General features: G+C 35.3%; 1 pseudogene; it reads right to left on the reverse strand.

Annotated features, from left to right (window-relative positions):
- Positions 1-5,088: 5,088 nt before the first annotated feature.
- On the reverse strand, positions 5,089-19,719 carry LOC134272543 (selenocysteine insertion sequence-binding protein 2-like; annotated as a pseudogene).
- Between the last annotated feature and the right edge of the window lie 10 nt (positions 19,720-19,729).

The following is a 19,729-nucleotide window of genomic DNA, read 5'->3' on the forward strand; positions in this document are numbered from 1 at the left end:
TCCTGTAAAAAAAAAAAAAAAATTCCAAAGTTGAAGTTTGTCAAGTAACTAGGACTGAAGTAAAATGAGATATAGTTTTACTCGGGGTATGGACATTAACTTAGAGCAAAAATGTGAAGGCCTAATTAATTTCAAGAAGGGAGGAATTGCACATCAGCCAAAATTAAGCAGTATATAAGCCACAAAAGCAACTAATTGACAATACTGTAAACCAACTTTTATTCGCAATGACTTTATTTCGCGATTTAGCGGTTGTAACGTAGTTTGGGATAATAAATTTTCATGATCAAGTCTTTTTTTGATCTTTTGATAATAGACACAGACTTTTAGGACCAGTTTGCAGTGAGAAATATTCGCAATGACGAGGCTCTTACGAAACTCAAAAAATTTTCTTGCATGCGAATAAAAGTTTGTTTACAGTGAATGGCACCAATAAAAGCACCTATATCTATGATGAAATGGACCATTTCACAAATTAAAATGATTAACATAAATGATTCTCAAGCTATCTGGGAATGATCTTAACATTAAACTGGGATCAACATGTGAAGATGAGTTGTCCTGAATAATAGCAGATTTTCTGTACCATAACATAACAGAGACTGTTGGCTGGTTTTCTGTATGACATGACAGGGACCTTACCTTAAGGATGACATGTACAGTGGTACAAGGATAACTCACAACTCAACATAACACTTTTTAGCATGAAAAGCATTTTAGAGGGGCATGGACACTTGCTTGATATATATTTTTTCAAAATTTTCCATACATTTTAATGACCTTCAAAATTCAAGAGTATTACAGAACAGTTTACACAGAAACCTGTATAGAAACTTATTTAATCAGAAAAAAATTGAAACTATCAGTTTGTTTGATATAAATCCTTGTACATTTGTGAATAAAATGTATTTATCTTTAATATTCAAAGAAAATGGGAAATCTGTGGTGTATAAAAAATATGTTACATATATAAGGCCAGGTAAAATTAATCTTTAGATTCTCATCCTAATTTGCTAAAAAATTGGGGCGGGTGGGCGGATTTTATTTTTTATCTTTTATAATTGTTAATTTATATATAGGCCTAAGTAACAACAAAACAATGGACGCCCCGTACACATTTTTTTTCATTACCTTAATGCAAATATGAATAGATTTAATTCTTTTCATATTCTTTTAAATATTTAAAGAAAATTTTTGCTTTAAAAATTAAATATTTATTGTTAATTAACAAATTATCAAGTACACATTATACGGCACACCCTGAACAAAATGAGGTGGGGATACCAATAAATTGTGTATGCGTGACTTCTTATTTTGCAAAATCTATATAAATGTTCTAATAATTCTTCTACTGAAAAATCTAGGCCTTCTCTGAAGTCTGTCTACGATGTTGTAGATTTTTTTTATTTCAAAGCAAAGTCACACAGCTGGAGATCGTTATATATAACTTGACCAGGTGTCCCTCGTCTATTTTTACTTAGTTACAATCTCTCTACATACTTGCTCCTGCCAGTGATGGTATCTATAACTATGAGTTTATGCTATTTTTTCTTCTCTGCCTTCTCTATACTGACAAATTATCTTTTCCTTACAAATTTAAACTGCTTTTATTGCCGATTTTTCTCCATTCTTCACATGGCGTTTTTGCTATAAATAGCGACACGCAACTTTTAATACAGACGGGAGATAACTCTTAAAACTCCAAATTCTTACTGAATAAAAATACATGAAAATACACAAAAATCAAAATAAAAAACGTCGAGGCGGGACATTTTGAGAGGGGCGGGCGGGGATGAGAATCTAAAGATTAATTTTATATGGCCTAAGGAAGAAAAGTGAAAAAAAGGAAAAAAACAAAACAACACACATTGTTGTCAGTGATGTAAGCAATGCAGCACATGAAACACTCCCTGTAAAGTGTAAACATTAATTATAACAGAGTTTATGAAAAATATTTCCAAACACAGGTGTTTGGTGTACACTAATGTAGAATACTCTTGAAATTTAGTATTTCACTGAAGCTATTTCTCAAATTAATAGGTTATTTCAAAATTATAAACAACAAGAGGCCCAAGGGCCTTGAATCACTCTGCTAAATTGTACAATCTATCACTTCTATTAGAAGCCTCCAACTCTATTAGAATCATAAGACCTAAAATGCATCAACTTACAAAGTTTGATAATATTTAGCCAGTTAAGAATGAAGATATTATAATATAATTATAAAATACCATAAGTAGGTCACAGTGACCTACCTTTTGATTGAAATTTTCTGAGGACTCAAGATACATTAATTGACAAAGACTGTTGATTCTTATTAAAGAAGTACCTGATATATGACCGCGCGTGGTCTGTCTTAGACATAATTTGGCGGTGCACGTTCATTTGGGGAATTTAGCTCAAGGGTTTGGGGAATGTTAGGAAACACATAAGTCCAAATTTGTAGGGTAACAATGACAGTTTATTAAGGTAATAATGAATTCCAACAACATAAACACATAGAGATGCAAGTCCAAATCCTAACTAAAATTTAGATAAAGTTGGCCTAAATAGAAATAAAATCTTAAAGGTTTCTTAGTCTAATTTCCTACATGGTTCTTAACACATCAGCTCACTAGCTCTGTCACTCTAGATCTCTCTTAACTCAGTGACCATTGCCATCAGGCAGTTTGAGTGTCAATAATTAACAATTACTAAGAAAGCACTAAATATTTGAGGGGATTAAGAATTAGCCAGATGTTGTGTTGGTTTAGCTTCACTATTTGTGGACAAATAAATTAAGATATTAAGAATGATCAAAGTAAATGAATTTGATGCATGATATGAAAAATTATTAAGCAAAACAATAAAATATATGTAAAATAAGTATCAAAAGTGAAATGGGAGCCATTCACTGGTGATAGATATATTCAAAAGTAGGTCTCCAATTGACCTACTTTTTGGTCAACATTCTCTGAAAACCCAAGATGCATCATCTGACAAAGTTTGATGATTCTAAGCCAATAAGTACCAGAGATAATTAAATATAGCCATCAAATGTCAAAAGTAGGTCACGGTGACCTACTTTTTGGTCGTCACGTTATTCAAAAACCCATAATGCCTAAATTGACAAAATTTGATGATTCTAAGCCAATAAGTACCTGAGATATTCAAAATTACGTCACCGTGACCTACTTCTTGTTGGACATTCAATGAAACCCTAAGATGCCTCAACTGACAAAGTTTGATAATTCCGAGCCAATAAGTACCAGATATAATTAAATATAGTCATAAAATGTCAAAAGTAGGTCAAAGTGACCTATTTTTTGGTCGACATTCTCCGAAAACCCAAGGTGCCTAAACTGACAAAGATTGATGATTCTAAGCTTATACGTACCTGAGATATTCAAAAGTAGGTCACTGTGACCTACTTTTTGGTCAACGTTCTCCGAAAACCCAAGATGCATGAACTGACAAAGTTTGATGATTTTAGGTCAATAAGTACCAGAGATAATTAATTATAGTCACAAAATGTCAAAAGTAGGTCACCATGACCTACTTTTTGGTCGTCACTCTCCGAAAACCCAAGATGCATCAACTCACAAAGTTTGATGATTCTATGCCAATAAGTACCAAAGATACTTAAATAAAGCCATAAAATGTCAAAAGTAGGTCCGTGACCTACTTTTAGGTCGTCACTCTCTGAAAACCAAATATGCATGGACTCACAAAGTTTGATGATTCTAAGCCAATAAATACCTGAGATACTTAAATATAGCCATAAAATGTCGAAAGTAGGTCATCGTGACCTACATTTTGGTCGACATTTTTCAAAGATCTACACTATACCAGGATGCCCAAGATGCATCTACTGACCAAGTTTGATGATCGTAGGTCTGAAGGTAATCAAAATATGCGTTTTAAACAATTTGAAAACAAATGTCGGCAAAATTCAAAAAGTACGTCACAGTGACCTACTTTTTCATAAATATGTTTTAAGGTCCCAAGATGCATCAAAGTACAAGATTTGATGATTCTAAACCTCCCAGTGTCTGAAATAATGGGATTTAATGTTTTTAAAAGGATAAGTCATAAAGTTCAAAAAGTAGGTCATGTGGACCTACTTTTAAGTTGACATTGTTCGAGGACCCAAGATGCATCAACTGACAAAGTTTGATGATCATAGGCCTTAAAGTGTCCAAATCAATTTGAAAACAAATCCCCGCAAAATCTAAAAAGTAAGTCACCGTGACCTACTTTTGGGTTAACAGGATGTGAAGTCGTAAGATGCATCTACTTACAAGAATTGATGATCCTAGTCCTTACAGTAAGCAAAATATACACGTTTTTATTAATTGTAAATTTAGGTCAACTTTGAAGTGACCTTGAGACCACGCCCTTTGCCCCATGGTAATTCCCCGTGCAAATTTTAATCTTCGACATATCCTGATCCTTGTATGTAAGTTTGGTGAAAATCTGCCTGGTGGTTATGGAGAAGAAGATTTTTTAGCAACCAGTACTTTTGGTTTTGTTTTCCTGATTATCTCCCCTTGTTTAAGGGTCCCAACCCTTATTTTAGTGCAAATGGTAGCCCTTGGGCCAAGGATGCCCTGTGACAAATTTGGCACTGTTTGGCCAAGGGGTTCTTGAGTTATGGCCAATATTCTAAAAAGTTTACGCACATCGCACACCGCACAAATGGCCATAGCATTAGCTCTTTGAGCCTTTGGCTCAGAAGAGCTAAAAATAACAATGCAATGCCCAAAAATATACAGTAAGATCATGCAAGGTTTTTGTAGACTTGTATCAAAAAAGATCACCCTTAGTTAAATCTGTGATTAGATGAGTTCATTTTGAGTCAGTGTTTACAAACTTAGGTGTTTTCTGTAAGGTTACAAAGAACACTGTCGTCATTAAGTATTGAACTAAAGCTAATTTTCAAATAAATCAAAATTAATTCAAAATTGCAAACCAAATAACATGCAAGTCTGCTTTTGCCCCTTTAATATACAGAAAGGTCAAAGATGGTAAAAATACTCCTGATTTTCGTAGACTTAGAGTCTATACTTATTTCAAAAATATTTTCTTTAGTTAAAAAGTATATTGCATTTCAATTAGCTGTGATAAGAGTTGATTAGATAAGAGTTGTTAAAATGACCACTGCCCAATGTCAGGACAGTGAACCTGTAGTCTGTATGTTGTCTGTCTCTGGTTTACACTCTTTGTTTTCAGTGTCTGCTGAAGTACTCAGCACCTTCTCATCGTTATCATGGCACATAACATCAGAAACATCCACCTCATTCCCCCCAGGGTCTGTTTTACAGGGATTCATATCACTCTTAGGGTCTGATTCACATGTTATGATTTCACTCTTGGGGTCTGATTCACATTTTGTGATTTCACTCTTGGGGTCTGATTCACATTTTGTGATTTCAATCTTTGGGTCTGATTCACATGTTTTGATTTCACTACTGAGGTCTGATTCACATTTTTTACTTTCACTCTTGGGACCTGATTCACATTTTGTGATTTCACTCTTGAGGTCTGATTCACATTTTCTAATTTCACTCTTGGGGTCTGATTCACATTTTGTAGTTTCACACTTTGGGTCTGATACACATGGTGTCTTTTCACTCTTAGGTTCTGCCTCACACTGTGTCTTGTCTTCCGCTGAGTCTATCCCACATGGTGTCTGATCAGCCTTAGGTTCTATCCCACATGGTGTCTGATCAGCCTTAGGTTCTGTCCCACACAGCGCCTTATCACACTGACTTCTGTCCGATGACAGATTGAGTTCATCTACAGTATCCTCCTCACTGCTATCCTCCTCGCTGCTTGTCTCTGAATTTTCCTGCAGATGTCGGAGGTCCTCTAAGCGGGACTTGGTTTGATCCACCCAGTTCTGGATTCTCTCCGAGTCGATCACTTTCCCTCGCTGTAGAGTGTTACTTGGACTCTCTGTACTTTTGGGTGTCCCATGTCTTGATCTTTCACCAGGGTCAGCCAGAAGAGTGGAGCTACCATCACCAAGTGTTCGAGATGAATGAGTGGAAATAGCGTCACAGTTATCGACTGTTCGTCCTGAGTTCTGAGACAGGATCTCAGTGCTTAGGTCGTATGTACTGCTGTGAATGGAGTCTATATGAGGCAAGGCTTTCATTGTATCCTCCTCTGATGATGGATCACTGTCTGATGAACCTTCGTCATGGTGATGACCTTTAGTGACCCCTTCCTCTGTGTCTGCTTCATTACCCTCGTCAACATCCAGCTGGGGGTAAATAAGTCTCATCTGTGACTCATACGCTGCTTGTATGGACTCACGACTGATCGGGGCCGGAGGATTGTTCTTGGTTCTAGGGAGCTCATATCCTGCCGAGTCTGTTTCTGGCTCAGAGTGGGGATAATTCTCAGATATAGGCTCAGACAGCAGACTGCTAGTGAAGCTGAGCACACTGGCTCCGGAGGGGGTCCGGGAGTGTCCCATGTGAGCGTAGATGTGGGGGACAGCCGCAGCCGCCCCCAGGGTGGGGTAGTCCCTGATCTCGCGCTCAATCACATTCACCATCTCCTTGTATGACTGTCTGGCCTGCTCCGACAGCTCCATCAGGTTATGGAAATTCTCCTTTGAAAAACAATATTCTGTACATGATTACAAGTATCAACCACTATTTGTAATACAGTAAAACACATTTATAGCAAACCTGCTTATAATGAATTGATGCTTATAGCAAAGTAACTTTCAATCCTCCTGGGTTTCAAACATACTGTAAAGCTAATGCATATAACAAATTATGTTCATAACGAAGCAAAATCACCCATTTCCTGGCACTTGGTGATAAGGGTTTTTACTGTATGTACCATTTCACAATGAAGTGTAAGATTTACACGGCACCTTTCTGGTGGCTAAAACAGAAGACCAATCATGTGACTAGTAGGGGTGGAACGATACACACATCTTGCGATACGATAGGTATCTCGATATATTGGCACGATACGATATGTATTTCGATATTATGAGAAATTATAAAACTATTCAAAAGACACTGACATTAAATCAACAAATTATTCTATATCAAATCATATTTGCTTTGAAATTAATACTTGAAGTTCATCAATTTCATTGACTAAACCTTTCCAAAAAAAATAATACATGTACATACTATTATTACCAAATTACTATTCAGAAGTTGTTTACAAATAGTTGTGTAGTTTATCAGAGAACTCTGACTAAAAATTCATTTAAAAAACATCGATCACATTAAAATTTACATTTTTATTAATTCATTGCAGAAAGTCTGTAGCCAAGTTGAGATTACAAAAAAAAGTACAAGATGGACTAACAATTATTAATATCAAATGTTCTGGAAACGATATTTTCTGTGTATAGCACGCATTATATACTGAACTTTTCTTGTCCAATCTTCCGATCAATCTTCTGAGGCTGCTTAAAAGTGAAAACGTTTACCCCTAACCAACGACTTATTAGTTCTAAAGTGTGTTTTCAATATCAACATCATCTCTTCGCTTTGTACAAGCCGCCATTTTCCAAGGACAGGTACTTTCATTTTCAGTTTTTGGATAGGTCGTTCATGTATCATTTCGTACCGATATTTGAATGCTTGTATCGTAAACCGTACCTTGGAGGAAAATATCGATATGTATCGGTGTATCGGTATATCGTCCCACCCCTAGTGACTAGGGTGTATTATACACTTGCCTCAGTTCCACTGTAATTAAAGATTCCAACAACACTGACGGGAACCAGTTTAGCACAGGCTCGACCAAGAGCACGCCGCCCCAGGGCAAACACAAATGGAACATTCTGATCATTACACAAGTTTAAAATGTTGTTTAAGGCATCGTCCAGTCCACCTGTTAAAAAACAAATATACTACTTATTTCTGAGAGATAAAATATTCAAGTCAACACATTATATAATTTATTTTTTAAAAATTTGAAGACTGGTGAGTTTGCATTTTGAAACCAATTACCTTACCCTATAGCAGGTTATTTTAGCAGAGTGCTAAGTTTGCCTTTTAGCATTTTCATAGTAGCCCACTAAAATTTTGATTGCTAAAATAATTAGTACTCTATTTCTTGGTCATCTACAGAGTTAAAACCCTGTTTCCACTAAAATTAATTAGGCCAAAATTATAACAGAATTTGAACAGACAAAACACCAAATTTTACATCCGCCAAGAAACCCCTCTATAAAGTATTCTATAATGGTTCAGTTTATTTTCGTGAACATTAAGTTTACTTTTAATTTCAGAATCAGAGTTTATGAAATTTTTATATAGTCATGCATTTATCCAGACTTTTAATCAGCTAATCAGTGGAGCCACCATGTTGAGTTAAAAATAAAAACGACATAGTAATTAAGAGCCATTCTCTATAGTGACTTTATAATGACCTCAACTTTTATATAGGAGCAGCATCAAAGACTTTTTTCAAATAGTTTGCTATAACGCACTTTGAAAAAAAATTTTTTTTGCGTTGAGACTATTGACGCACGTGCCAAATAATAGCTCCTATGTAAAATTTCAACTCATTAAATACTAATAGAAGAAAAAAACAGTGAATAGACCATTAATTTTTTTTCTTTAAATTCTTATGGAATCTGCCTTATACAACAATTACATTGTCAACCTTCCATTACATATGTCGACATTAATAACAATACATTGTGAACCTTTACATTATGAATTTTCTCCAGATTTGGGGATTATATGATGTCAACTCTTTATGACATTTTATTTTGTTCAAGTTTCAACTCTTTATGGTGCATTGTGTAACTTCAAATATATTATGTCCTCTTTAGACACACAACACAATTCTTCTCTTGGTTTTGGCCTGCAAAGAAATGCTGACTACACACAATCTGAGATGACTTTACATGTTACAGCTAAGTCCACTTATGCTTCATTTTCATTTCTTATAACTCAGAATCTCTGTACATGCGCCAATCTTCCATTGCATTATATCAGCTCTTTAGAAATTTCCTACTATACATGATGTGAATTTAATTCAAAAAATATCTCAGTATGCTACATTCTATTACAAAACCCCGTGATTTCTTTGTATACAAGCTGTTGTATACATTACATGTACAACCAAAGGCGAATCCAGGGCCAGCGTGCTGGGCATGCGCCAATATTTCCCATTTGAATATTTTGTATATAAAATTAATATGTCCATTATCCTAAAATCAAGGTACATCTCTTATTTGTAAAAATTTGTCAGCTTCCAGGCTTTCGCCCTGGGGATTGATATGTGCCTATGTTTACTGAGGCATGGTCCCAACCTCCACCTGGAATGGTTGAAAAATGGACGTTGCATCGTTTTCGAAAGTTGGGGGAGGGTTGTCAGCCTAACGTACAAGCCCAGATAACCCAAAAAAAAATGGAAAATAATTTGCCCTCCCGACCCGGAATTTCAATGAACATTTTCTGCCACATAATGTAAATGTATTTTACAACGTATTTGTAATCAAAAAGATAAAGAACTCAATGTTATAGTTTTAAATCACTACGGAATTCTTTGCTCCGCCTGTCTGTGTACAACAGATGTATTCACCTCACATTGATACCTCTTACCTCTACTTAATTATAATAGTATCACCCCACATGTAAAACGAAATTTACTTGGTACTTCATATCAGTATCTGCAGATGTACAGTTACTATATTTACCGTAAAAAATTCAGTATGCGTACCTTGAACCGGGTAGTATTGTGGTACATTCTGTCCTGCATTTTATCAGTCTTTAACCCTCCTTTAAAAAAGTGAAGACTGGTGGGTGGGTGGGTAGAGAAAATCTCGCCCCATCTTTACCTGTAATGTACCTGTAAGAGATGGGTACAGCAGCTGTCAATGTCCTTATTGAGGACCTGGTTACAGTACCTGTAATACAGATACACAGGCAGGTTAACTAACACTGTACAGCACAAATTTGCAATCAACATGATAAAGAATAAACACAATGTAAAGATAGTTTTAAATCAATAGTTGTACATAACGTAATTATATATACAGGTAGTTTTGACATAATGAGAGATAGGAAACCTACACATACCCAAAGTACATGTGATTTAATGTGATTTTTAAGTGTACACTCACTGCTTTGCAGGCATTACAAAATATGTAGGGTTTTTTGTGAAATAATTGGGGTTATTAATCTCACCCAACTACCCAATTACAATCATAAAAACTAAGTCTAGCTGCTGTGAATAATAGCTATTAAATCAATAAACCTGATTGTTTTTAGTTTTAGTATACAAGTTTTCATTGGCATGAGATTTTTAACTACAGTACTTTATCCCAGTATTCATCACATCAAAATGAATGTCATTCTGCCAGATGTTGCATCACTTTTTTCAAGGATATAATAGTCCCCAGATCTTGTTAAAAACTACTGCTCTAAAAATAGCTTTCAATTGAAATAACATTACTTTCTTTTTTCCTATCCATTATCATAAAGATGATTGGATACATCTTGAAAAGCTGACAGTTTAATGCTACATTGGTGGCTGTTTTCAGTTGACTTTAGACTACATGAATTATACACTAATAAATCAATCATTATTTTAAGTAAGGAACTTTTAAAGAACAAATAGAGGGAAACTGAGCCTATTGGGGATGAATGTCAGCCTCTTCAGAGAGTACTACTAGATGTATATCCCTGATATGTAACTAATTCTGTAATGAGTGCAATATAAGACTAGGACTTACTCCCTGAACCTCCTGCTGTGGATCTTCATGCGGACCTCTTTACCAATGGTCCCTGCTATGGGGCTGTTTACCTCGGAGCTTTGTGGGCTGACCCCGGGGGACAGGGGGCTCATACTGATAGGGGAGGTTTGGCTGATGGGGGATCAGGTCATTACTGGCAGGGGTCCCCGTGCCTGTGTAATCCACCACTGATCCTTTGGAGCTAAATGCTGTAATTACATATAGTTCACTGATGCAGCGTTTCATAGTACATGTGTTTCTATGTAAAGCTCTTTTATAGACATTTATTGATAATTTTAGCACTTTAAAATGTCTGGTGAATATTGGGAAATATAAATTTCATACCATCTTGTGACATGTCACTCTCATTCCCTGATACAACTCCAATGCCCAGTGAAACACTGAAGACAACAAAAACAAACAGTTAAACAAGACATATAAAGACACGCTCATCAACAAAGTGTTCCTGAGATGTGGCTTATTTATAATATTCCATATGAATTACTCCACCATATATTTTATACATATTTAATTTTTTTTCAGGAAAAAGCCCATGCTTACTTTGTATTCAGGATAGCAAAACTGCATACATATGTACTTCAGTATTAGCTGACTTTCTTACCCATTATTAGCTGACTCTGTATCATCTAGAAGCCTCATTTTCTTCTTCTCCTCTCTCTCTCTTTTAAGATTACCTAGTATAATGAAATCAATCAGAAATTAATGAAAGAAAAAGTGAGCAAGCTCACATACCCCACGCTCCCCCAATACTCAAAGTGCCGAAAATCTCGAAAAAAATAAAGGAATCAGAATTTCCTGATGCACATCTACACACTAAATGTCTGCAAAGTTTCACAATATTCTGTGCAGTTGTTTAAGAGGAGTTACGCTGACAAACTGTTCTCTATATTCAAGGTATGGCCAAAAATCTAAGTTGAAAAGTGCCGGAATTCCTGGAAAAAATAAAGGAATTGGAATTTCCTGGTAAAATGCACCTCTACACATTGTGTTCTAAATATTTGCAAAGTTTGACTAAATTCTGTGCAGCGGTTTATGAGGAGTTGCTCTGACAACCTGTTCTTCTCTATATTCAAGGTATGGCCAAAAATCTACATTGAAAATTGCCGAAATTCCCATAAAAAATAAAGGGATTGGAATTTCCTGGTAAAATGCACATCTACACATTGTGTCCTAAATATCTGCAAAGTTTGATTGAATTCTGTGTAGCGGTTTGTGAGGAGTTGCACTGACAATCTGTTCATCTCTATATTCAAGGTATGGCCAAAAATCTAAGTTGAAAATTGCCGAAATTTCCGTAAAAAATAAAGGAATCGGAATTTCCTGGTAATATGCACATCTATACATTGTGTCCTTAATATCTGCAAAGTTTGATTAAATTCTGTGCAGCGGTTTATGAGGAGTTGCGCTGACAAACTGTTCACGCATTTACCATTTCCTATTCTTAATGCAAAATCACGCATATACTGCTTCCCCGCAATCATGAATTTTTCACACACTTTAAAAAGTACATTTAATGTTCAATTTAATGCCAATTTCTTTCTTTTTTATACTTGCTAAAATCTCATAAAATAAGAAAAGTTATTTTCTTATTAAAATATAATGTCAACATATTATTTACGGCAAACTTTAGAGAAACTTGTACCCTGCTATAAAGTGCTTGCAGGGAAATGGTAATGTCATACTTCTATATTTACATTAGCAGATATCTTCCTTAGATGAACCTATTGAAGAGAAAATATGTTCAATTCTGTGTGAACATTATTTGGGGGTCAGAGGTCATAGCGCAACCGAATCATAGAGCGAGGTGATATTTTGTCTACATATTTCTGTCACGATGCAACTTGCTCTGGAATATTTATAATTTAATAACGATGAAAAAGATAAAATTATAAACAATAATGGATATTTTACAATCAATCTTCTTTCGATTGAACAAGGTTTTGAATACCGGTATTATAATTAGCCTAAAACCACACTTACCTTTTTAACCCAAATTCCTTTGGAGTTATGAAAACTAAAACAGGCGATACCACCGCATTTGACTTCAAATATTTTAAGAACTTATGAAATAAGTAAATTATTCTCAGCAGCAATAATTGTTCTTTCACTATAAACATAATTATATTTCCTGAACTGAACTGCTAAACACTGCTTTCCTGTCAACGAGGGGCAAATATTCTGGTACTGCTGCCCAAGAAATAAGCCATGTTATATTACATCTTTAAACATTAAACCCAAATCGATCATCGAGCATATTTATTGAACACTACGTACACATTACATTGAGTATATAGAGGATAATATCTATATTGTGTGATTTGATATTGGCTTTATCCAACTCCTTGAAATGGTGTATATATTCGCGAGGCTTGCCGAGCAAATATATATTACACCATTTCAAGGAGTTGGATAAAAAGTGTATACAGGGTTATTTTCGCCCCGCTTTATTTTCGCATCTTTCACACTTGCAAACAATTTCGCCCTGTTTTAAATTCGCCCAGTCACAGTTTTGTTAGAAATTATACTGTACTCTTTGTATTCGCCCCTTCTTAAATTCGCCCAATCGAGGTAAGGGCGAAAGGGGCGAAAATAAAACGGGGGCGAATATTTCCCTGTATACAGTATCAAATCACACAATTATAGATGTTCTATTTATCTCATACGACTTTCGTTTAAACAAAATTTTGAGACTTCCCATGCGAAACTACATGAATGATTGCTACATGTAATTCAAATCGATGACGTATAACTTTGATGACAAAGCACCGTTGATGTTGACATGCCTCGAAAGAAAGTAGATCGTGTTCAAATTTTAGAATTTTTGCTATCTCCGTCTTTGAAAACATTATGTGACAATTGCTGGAGCCTTCAATCAAACGAACTCCTGATTGAAAGTTGTAAGGATCATGGGATCGTGAAAATGAACTCTTTGGACGATGGCAGTACAAAACGTGTTAGGCAAGGCTAGGGGCCGATTCATTGTTGATCCATGGTAAGTTACACCTACATTACTACTATAGGTAGGCATACGTAGTAAAATATGAAAAAAAAAAAAAAAAAGCATTGTTGAAGATACTTTACTTTATCCAAGAACAATTTAAATGAATGGGGGGGGGGGGGGGTGTTAACATCCATATTTAAGTAGCCTTCATAAAATAAGACACTTCTTTGACATGTACGAGTCGTTTCCTTGCTTTTAATGACATTGTTGCTCTTTATCATTCATTTTATAAGGGCAATGATTTTTACAAATAAAAGTGTCAATAAAATAAAATCTCGAAGCAAGGGATAGTGTCAAAACCAGAAGTGCTATTGATAAAGCATCTACCCATGGATAAAGCAAAGGTATATCCAATGGCCTGTATCATCCACACGTTTGAGATAAAATTCTGAAATATCACATCCTGTTTCATGGCAGATTGGTTTAAGTATGCTGACACTTGTGTTGATAACTTTGTTTTATTTATATAAAACTTGGATTTCCTATTGTGGCCCCTCCTACCCCCCAGGGTCATGATAATTTTTTACAATCTAAAACCTAAACTACCCCAGGGTGCTCTGAGTCACATTAGTTTTAGTTATTCTGGCCCAGTGGTTCTTGAGAAGATATTTAAAGGTTTTTCCTATACTGTAAACGTGGTTATATTGATGAGTTGAAAAATTGATGATTTTTTGTTTACTAAAATTGACGAGTGTTAATTTTGACGAAATATTTAATCTAGAGTTTCAAATCTTTGAATTCACAGGGATACAAAGGCAGCGTAGGAATCACCAAAATTTAATTTTTGTACAAACTATCTATGTGTGTAAGATTTGATTAAATAAATTGCCCTCTTGTAATTTGATTTCATTATAAGCGGTCAAATGCCTGAGGTGACAAACTAGGTCAAGCACGGTGTGATAATTACGCTAAATTACGCTTGCAGTATTTGATACACTAATTTAGATTCAATGGTTTTTAAAAATGTGATTTTATATCACGATGTTTTCATAACTAGACAAAAGAAATTAACAGTGACTTTGATCTCGTTGTCAAACGAAAAAGCCGTTAAAAATTTAGCGGTAAAGTAATGTACAATGGTCAATGTCTGTTGTGTCTCTATGTATATGATAAGAAGTTTGACGAGTGTAAATTTTGACGAGAAAAGAAGAATCTTCAATATAGTCAAAATTAGCACATCGTCAAAATTTCCACGTTTACAGTATTTTTATACCCCCTGCCCCTTGAAAAGCATCATCTGTCTGTACATCCGTCCCTCTGTGACCTCCTATTTTACTTTTTGATCTGACACACACTAGTGTAAAAGCACAAATATTTGTGGGGGATTAAATTTTGATTATTTCATACACTTAACATTTATCAACAAAATTAAATCCCACATGAAATTTTATAAATTTTCCCCTTCATCTAATGATGCTTTGTACCAAGTTTGGTTAGAATTGGTTAGTTTAAAATATATTTTATTCACATAAAGAAATGGATTGAACAGCAGGCATAAATGCCTATGATCGTTCTCTCCAAAGAATTGGTCCTTTGGTTCTTGAGAAGCAGTTAAAAATGTGAAAAGTTAACAGACAGACAGCTAGACAGATGCATGGACGGACAGACACAAACAATGGATGATCAGAAAACTCAGGTGAGCTACAAATAATTTGAAAGAAATTAAACAATTTTTAACAAGATAATCATTGATCAATAGTGCCCCCTCCCCATTCATCAGAGCCCCTGACACTGGGGCCATGAACATAAAAATTTTGAAAGAGGCATTCCTGCTTATCATAACCATGCACTTCCTTTGTTATACCCCCCGCTTGAAAAACAGGAGGGTATAAAGTAATTGGTATGTCCATCCGTCTATCTGTTATGCTTTGGGGAACCTATCGCTTATATCTGCAACTCCTCTCATACCACTGAATGAAATTTGATGAAACTTTCAAAGAATCTGTATTACACATGACATTGCCATTGTGCTTTCCAAATTTGACCTCTGATGTGACCCTCTATGGGATGTTGTTAGATGTTAGTGTAGCAAGTATACGAGCGGATCAAACATCTATCTAATTTAATTAGATTGGAGCAAAACATGCATTTTGCCATTATAATGATATGGCAAGGGGGGGGGGGGTTATTTAGTGGTCTCAGTGCTCACAGTAACTCTAGTTATATTTCTGATGCAGTAAAAAGTGTTTTGGTGAATGCTGTGTTTGGAAATTGGGTACATCGATCTCGATTTTTATTTATTTTGGGGGGCAACAAAAAATGTCATCGGCAGGAATGTGAAAAGAAGAGAAATTCCGTTTTTCTCCAATTTTTCAAAAAATCTGTTCAGCAGATCTGTGTACCAAACTTTAACAACAAAGCATGATTCAATAAAAACTTATTTAAATTTTCTGAGATTTTGAATCAGAAAAAGGTGAGAATACTTGGCTTTGTGTATATCTCTTTTAAAGGAGCTGGGTTTCTTGGTTTTGTGTATACCTCTTTAAGGGAGGGGTTTTCTTGGCTTTGTGTATACCTCTTTAAGGGAGCTGGGTATCTTGGCTTTGTGTATACCTCTTTAAGGGAGCGGTTTTCTTGGCTCTGTGTATACCTCTTTAATGGAGCTGTTTTCTTGGCTTTGTGTATACCTCTTTAAGGGAGCTGGGTTTCTTGGCTTTGTGTATACCTCTTTAAGGGAGCGGTTTTCTTGGCTTTGTGTATACCTCTTTAAGGGAGCGGTTTTCTTGGCTCTGTGTATACCTTTTTAAGGGAGCTGGGTTTCTTGGCTTTGTGTATACCTCTTTAAGGGAGCGGTTTTCTTGGCTTTGTGTATGCCTCTTTAAGGGATCTGGGTTTCTTGGCTCTGTGTATACCTCTTTAAGGGAGCGGTTTTCTTGGCTTTGTGTATACCTCTTTAAGGGAGCGGTTTTCTTGGCTCTGTGTATACCTCTTTAAAGACCCAATTTTTTTACCGTACGGTTACCTGAGGAGGGGGAGTGGTCTTAGTAACAGTGGCGTTATTTACCTGGAGACCCCCAATACCCAAGATGTCAAAAATCTATATACACGTAGCATTACACAGGAAGTCTGTGTCTGGTGATTAGGGTCAACATTCCGTGTTTCGTGTCTAAATTTGAGTGAAACTTCTTGAAATAATTCAAATATTTCAATAAAAAATTATTATTTATAAATACTTTCAGCGATATCTAATGAAGAAAAAATTATATAAAGAAATATCTTTTTTGGCTTTTTTAAAAATGACAAATTAAAGAAAAGAACACAGAGTAAAACTACAAAGTAAACATACCTTTTTTTAAAATTAAACTTGTGTAAATATCAAAATTTGAAAAAATAAATAAAATATTCCATTCATAGGTAGGCCTATCCGTCATGTGAACATATACAATGTACCGTACCGCGATAGGAATATTGCCTACTTTCTGATCAACAATAGTGTCGAAAATATTCACCATTTCCGGGTGTTCGTGTGTTTAAATTTTTTTTTATTGTTTGCAAGATTTCTTTTATACTTTTAAGAATTGATTTTTGGCTGTATATATTCACTTTTTAATTTCTAATATTGGGTATTGACAGATGTTAGGAAATTCGAACTAAGAGTTACAATCTCGAAACTCCTAGCTGTTTTGACATTTCAGAACTTTACAACGGAACATGGTATAGATTGTATTCATATATACGTAGATAAAAAATTGGATAAATGAATTTTTTTATCCATGCCGTTTGTGCTAAATATTTTTTCTTATATTTATCATATTTCAATTTAAATCGGCAAAAAGCGTTTCTGTGCACGGACTGGTCTAAATTCTATAAGAAAGATAGTTTGGACGACATATTGCCTAAAATACAATATAGCCGTTGAGATTAAAAGTAAATATTTTTTGAAGTCATGTTTTAATTTATTATTTACTCTCAATTGTTTTTAAAATAAAATTTTGCCAAGATTCTTTTTTAACCCCCGTGTATACAAGGCGGCTACATGAAAGTGTTTGACGCGTTACCAGGCAATCGTTTTCAAAGGACACAAACTCAGACTATCAGACAGCACGGGCAGCTGACCTGTCAATCAAATCAGAAGCTATTGTTTTTTTAATGATTGACAGGCGGTAAATTATTGATCTTGAATCAGGTAGATTTTGGGGGCGTTAACATAAAATTGGGTGTTTAAGGGAGCGGTTTTCTTGGCTTTGTGTATACCTCTTTAAGGGAGCTGGGTTTCTTGGCTTTGTATACCTCTTTAAGGGAGCGGTTTTCTTGGCTTTGTGTATGCCTCTTTAAGGGAGCGGTTTTCTTGGCTTTGTGTATACCTCTTTAAGGGAGCTGGGTTTCTTGGCTTTGTGTATACCTCTTTAAGGGAGCTGGGTTTCTTGGCTCTGTGTATACCTCTTTAAGGGAGCGGTTTTCTTGGCTTTGTGTATACCTCTTAAGGGAGCTGGGTTTCTTGGCTTTGTGTATACCTTTTTAATGGAGCTGGGTTTCTTGGCTTTGTGTATACCTCTTTAAGGGAGCTGGGTTTCTTGGCTTTGTGTATACCTCTTTAAGGGAGCTGGGTTTCTTGGCTTTGTGTATACCTCTTTAAGGGAGGGGTTTTCTTGGCTTTGTGTATACCTCTTTAAGGGAGGGGTTTTCTTGGCTTTGTGTATACCTCTTTAAACACCCAATTTTATGTTAACGCCCCCAAAATCTACCTGATTCAAGATCAATAATTTACCGCCTGTCAATCATTAAAAAAAACAATAGCTTCTGATTTGATTGACAGGTCAGCTACCCGTGCTAACTGATAGTCTGAGTTTGTGTCCTTCGAAAACGATTGCCTGGTCACGCGTCAAACACTTTTATGTAGCCGCCTTGTATACACGGGGGTTACAAAAGAATCTTGGTAAAATTTTATTTTAAAAACAATTGAGAGTAGATAATTAAAACATGACTTCATAAAATATTTGCTTTTAATCTCAACGGCTATATTGTATTTTAGGCGATATGTCGTCCAAGATATCTGCTCTGTAGAATTTAGACCAGTCCGTGCACAGAAACGCTAATTGCCGATTAAAATTGAAATATGATAAATAAGAAAAGATATTTAGCACAAACGGCACTGATAAAAAAATCATTTATCCCATGTTTTATCTACGTATATATGAATACAATGTATACCATGTTCCGTTGTAAAGTTATGAAACGAAAACAGCTAGGGGTTTCGAGATTGTAACTTTTAGTTCGGATTTCCTTACATCTGTCAATACCTGATATTCGAAATTAAAATGTGAATATACAGCTAAAGATCAATTCTTAAAAGTATAAAAGAAGTCTTGCAAACAATAAAAAAAATTAAACACACGAACACCCGGAAATGGGGAATATTTTCGACACTATTGTTGATCAGAACGTACTGTAGGCAATATTCCTATCGTGGTACGGTACATTGTATATGTTCACACTGACGGATAGGCCTACCTATGAATGGAATATTTTATTATTATTTTTTCTAATATTGATATTTACGCAATTTAATTTAAAAAGATATGTTTACTTTGTAGTTTTACACTGTGTTCTTTTCTTTAATTTGTGATTTTTTTTTTAAATATAAAAACGATATTTCTTTCTTCATTATATATCACTGAAAGTATTTATAAAAATTATATTTATTGAAATATTTCAATTATTTCAAGTAGTTTCACTCAAATTTAGACACGAAACACGGAATATTGACCCTGATCACCAGACACAGACTTCCTGTGTAATGCTACGTATGCTACGTGTATACAGATTTTTGACATCTTGGGTATTGGGGGTCTCCAGGTAAATAACACCACTGTTACTAAGACCACTCCCCCTCCTCAGGTAACCGTACGGTAAAAAAAAGGGAGCTGGGTTTTGACTTTGTGTTTACCTTTTTAAGGGAGCTGGGTTTCTTGGCTTTAGGATTTTCTCTCTCCTTGCCCCTCTTCTGGGGAGCTGAAGAGTCCAATAAATTGTGTCCCACTCCAGGCTTCTACAACATA

The sequence above is a fragment of the Saccostrea cucullata genome, unplaced genomic scaffold, assembly GCF_032062105.1.
Source record: "Saccostrea cucullata isolate Sc308-1 unplaced genomic scaffold, CSIRO_AGI_Scuc_v1 ctg8135, whole genome shotgun sequence".
NCBI lineage: Eukaryota > Metazoa > Mollusca > Bivalvia > Ostreida > Ostreidae > Saccostrea > Saccostrea cuccullata.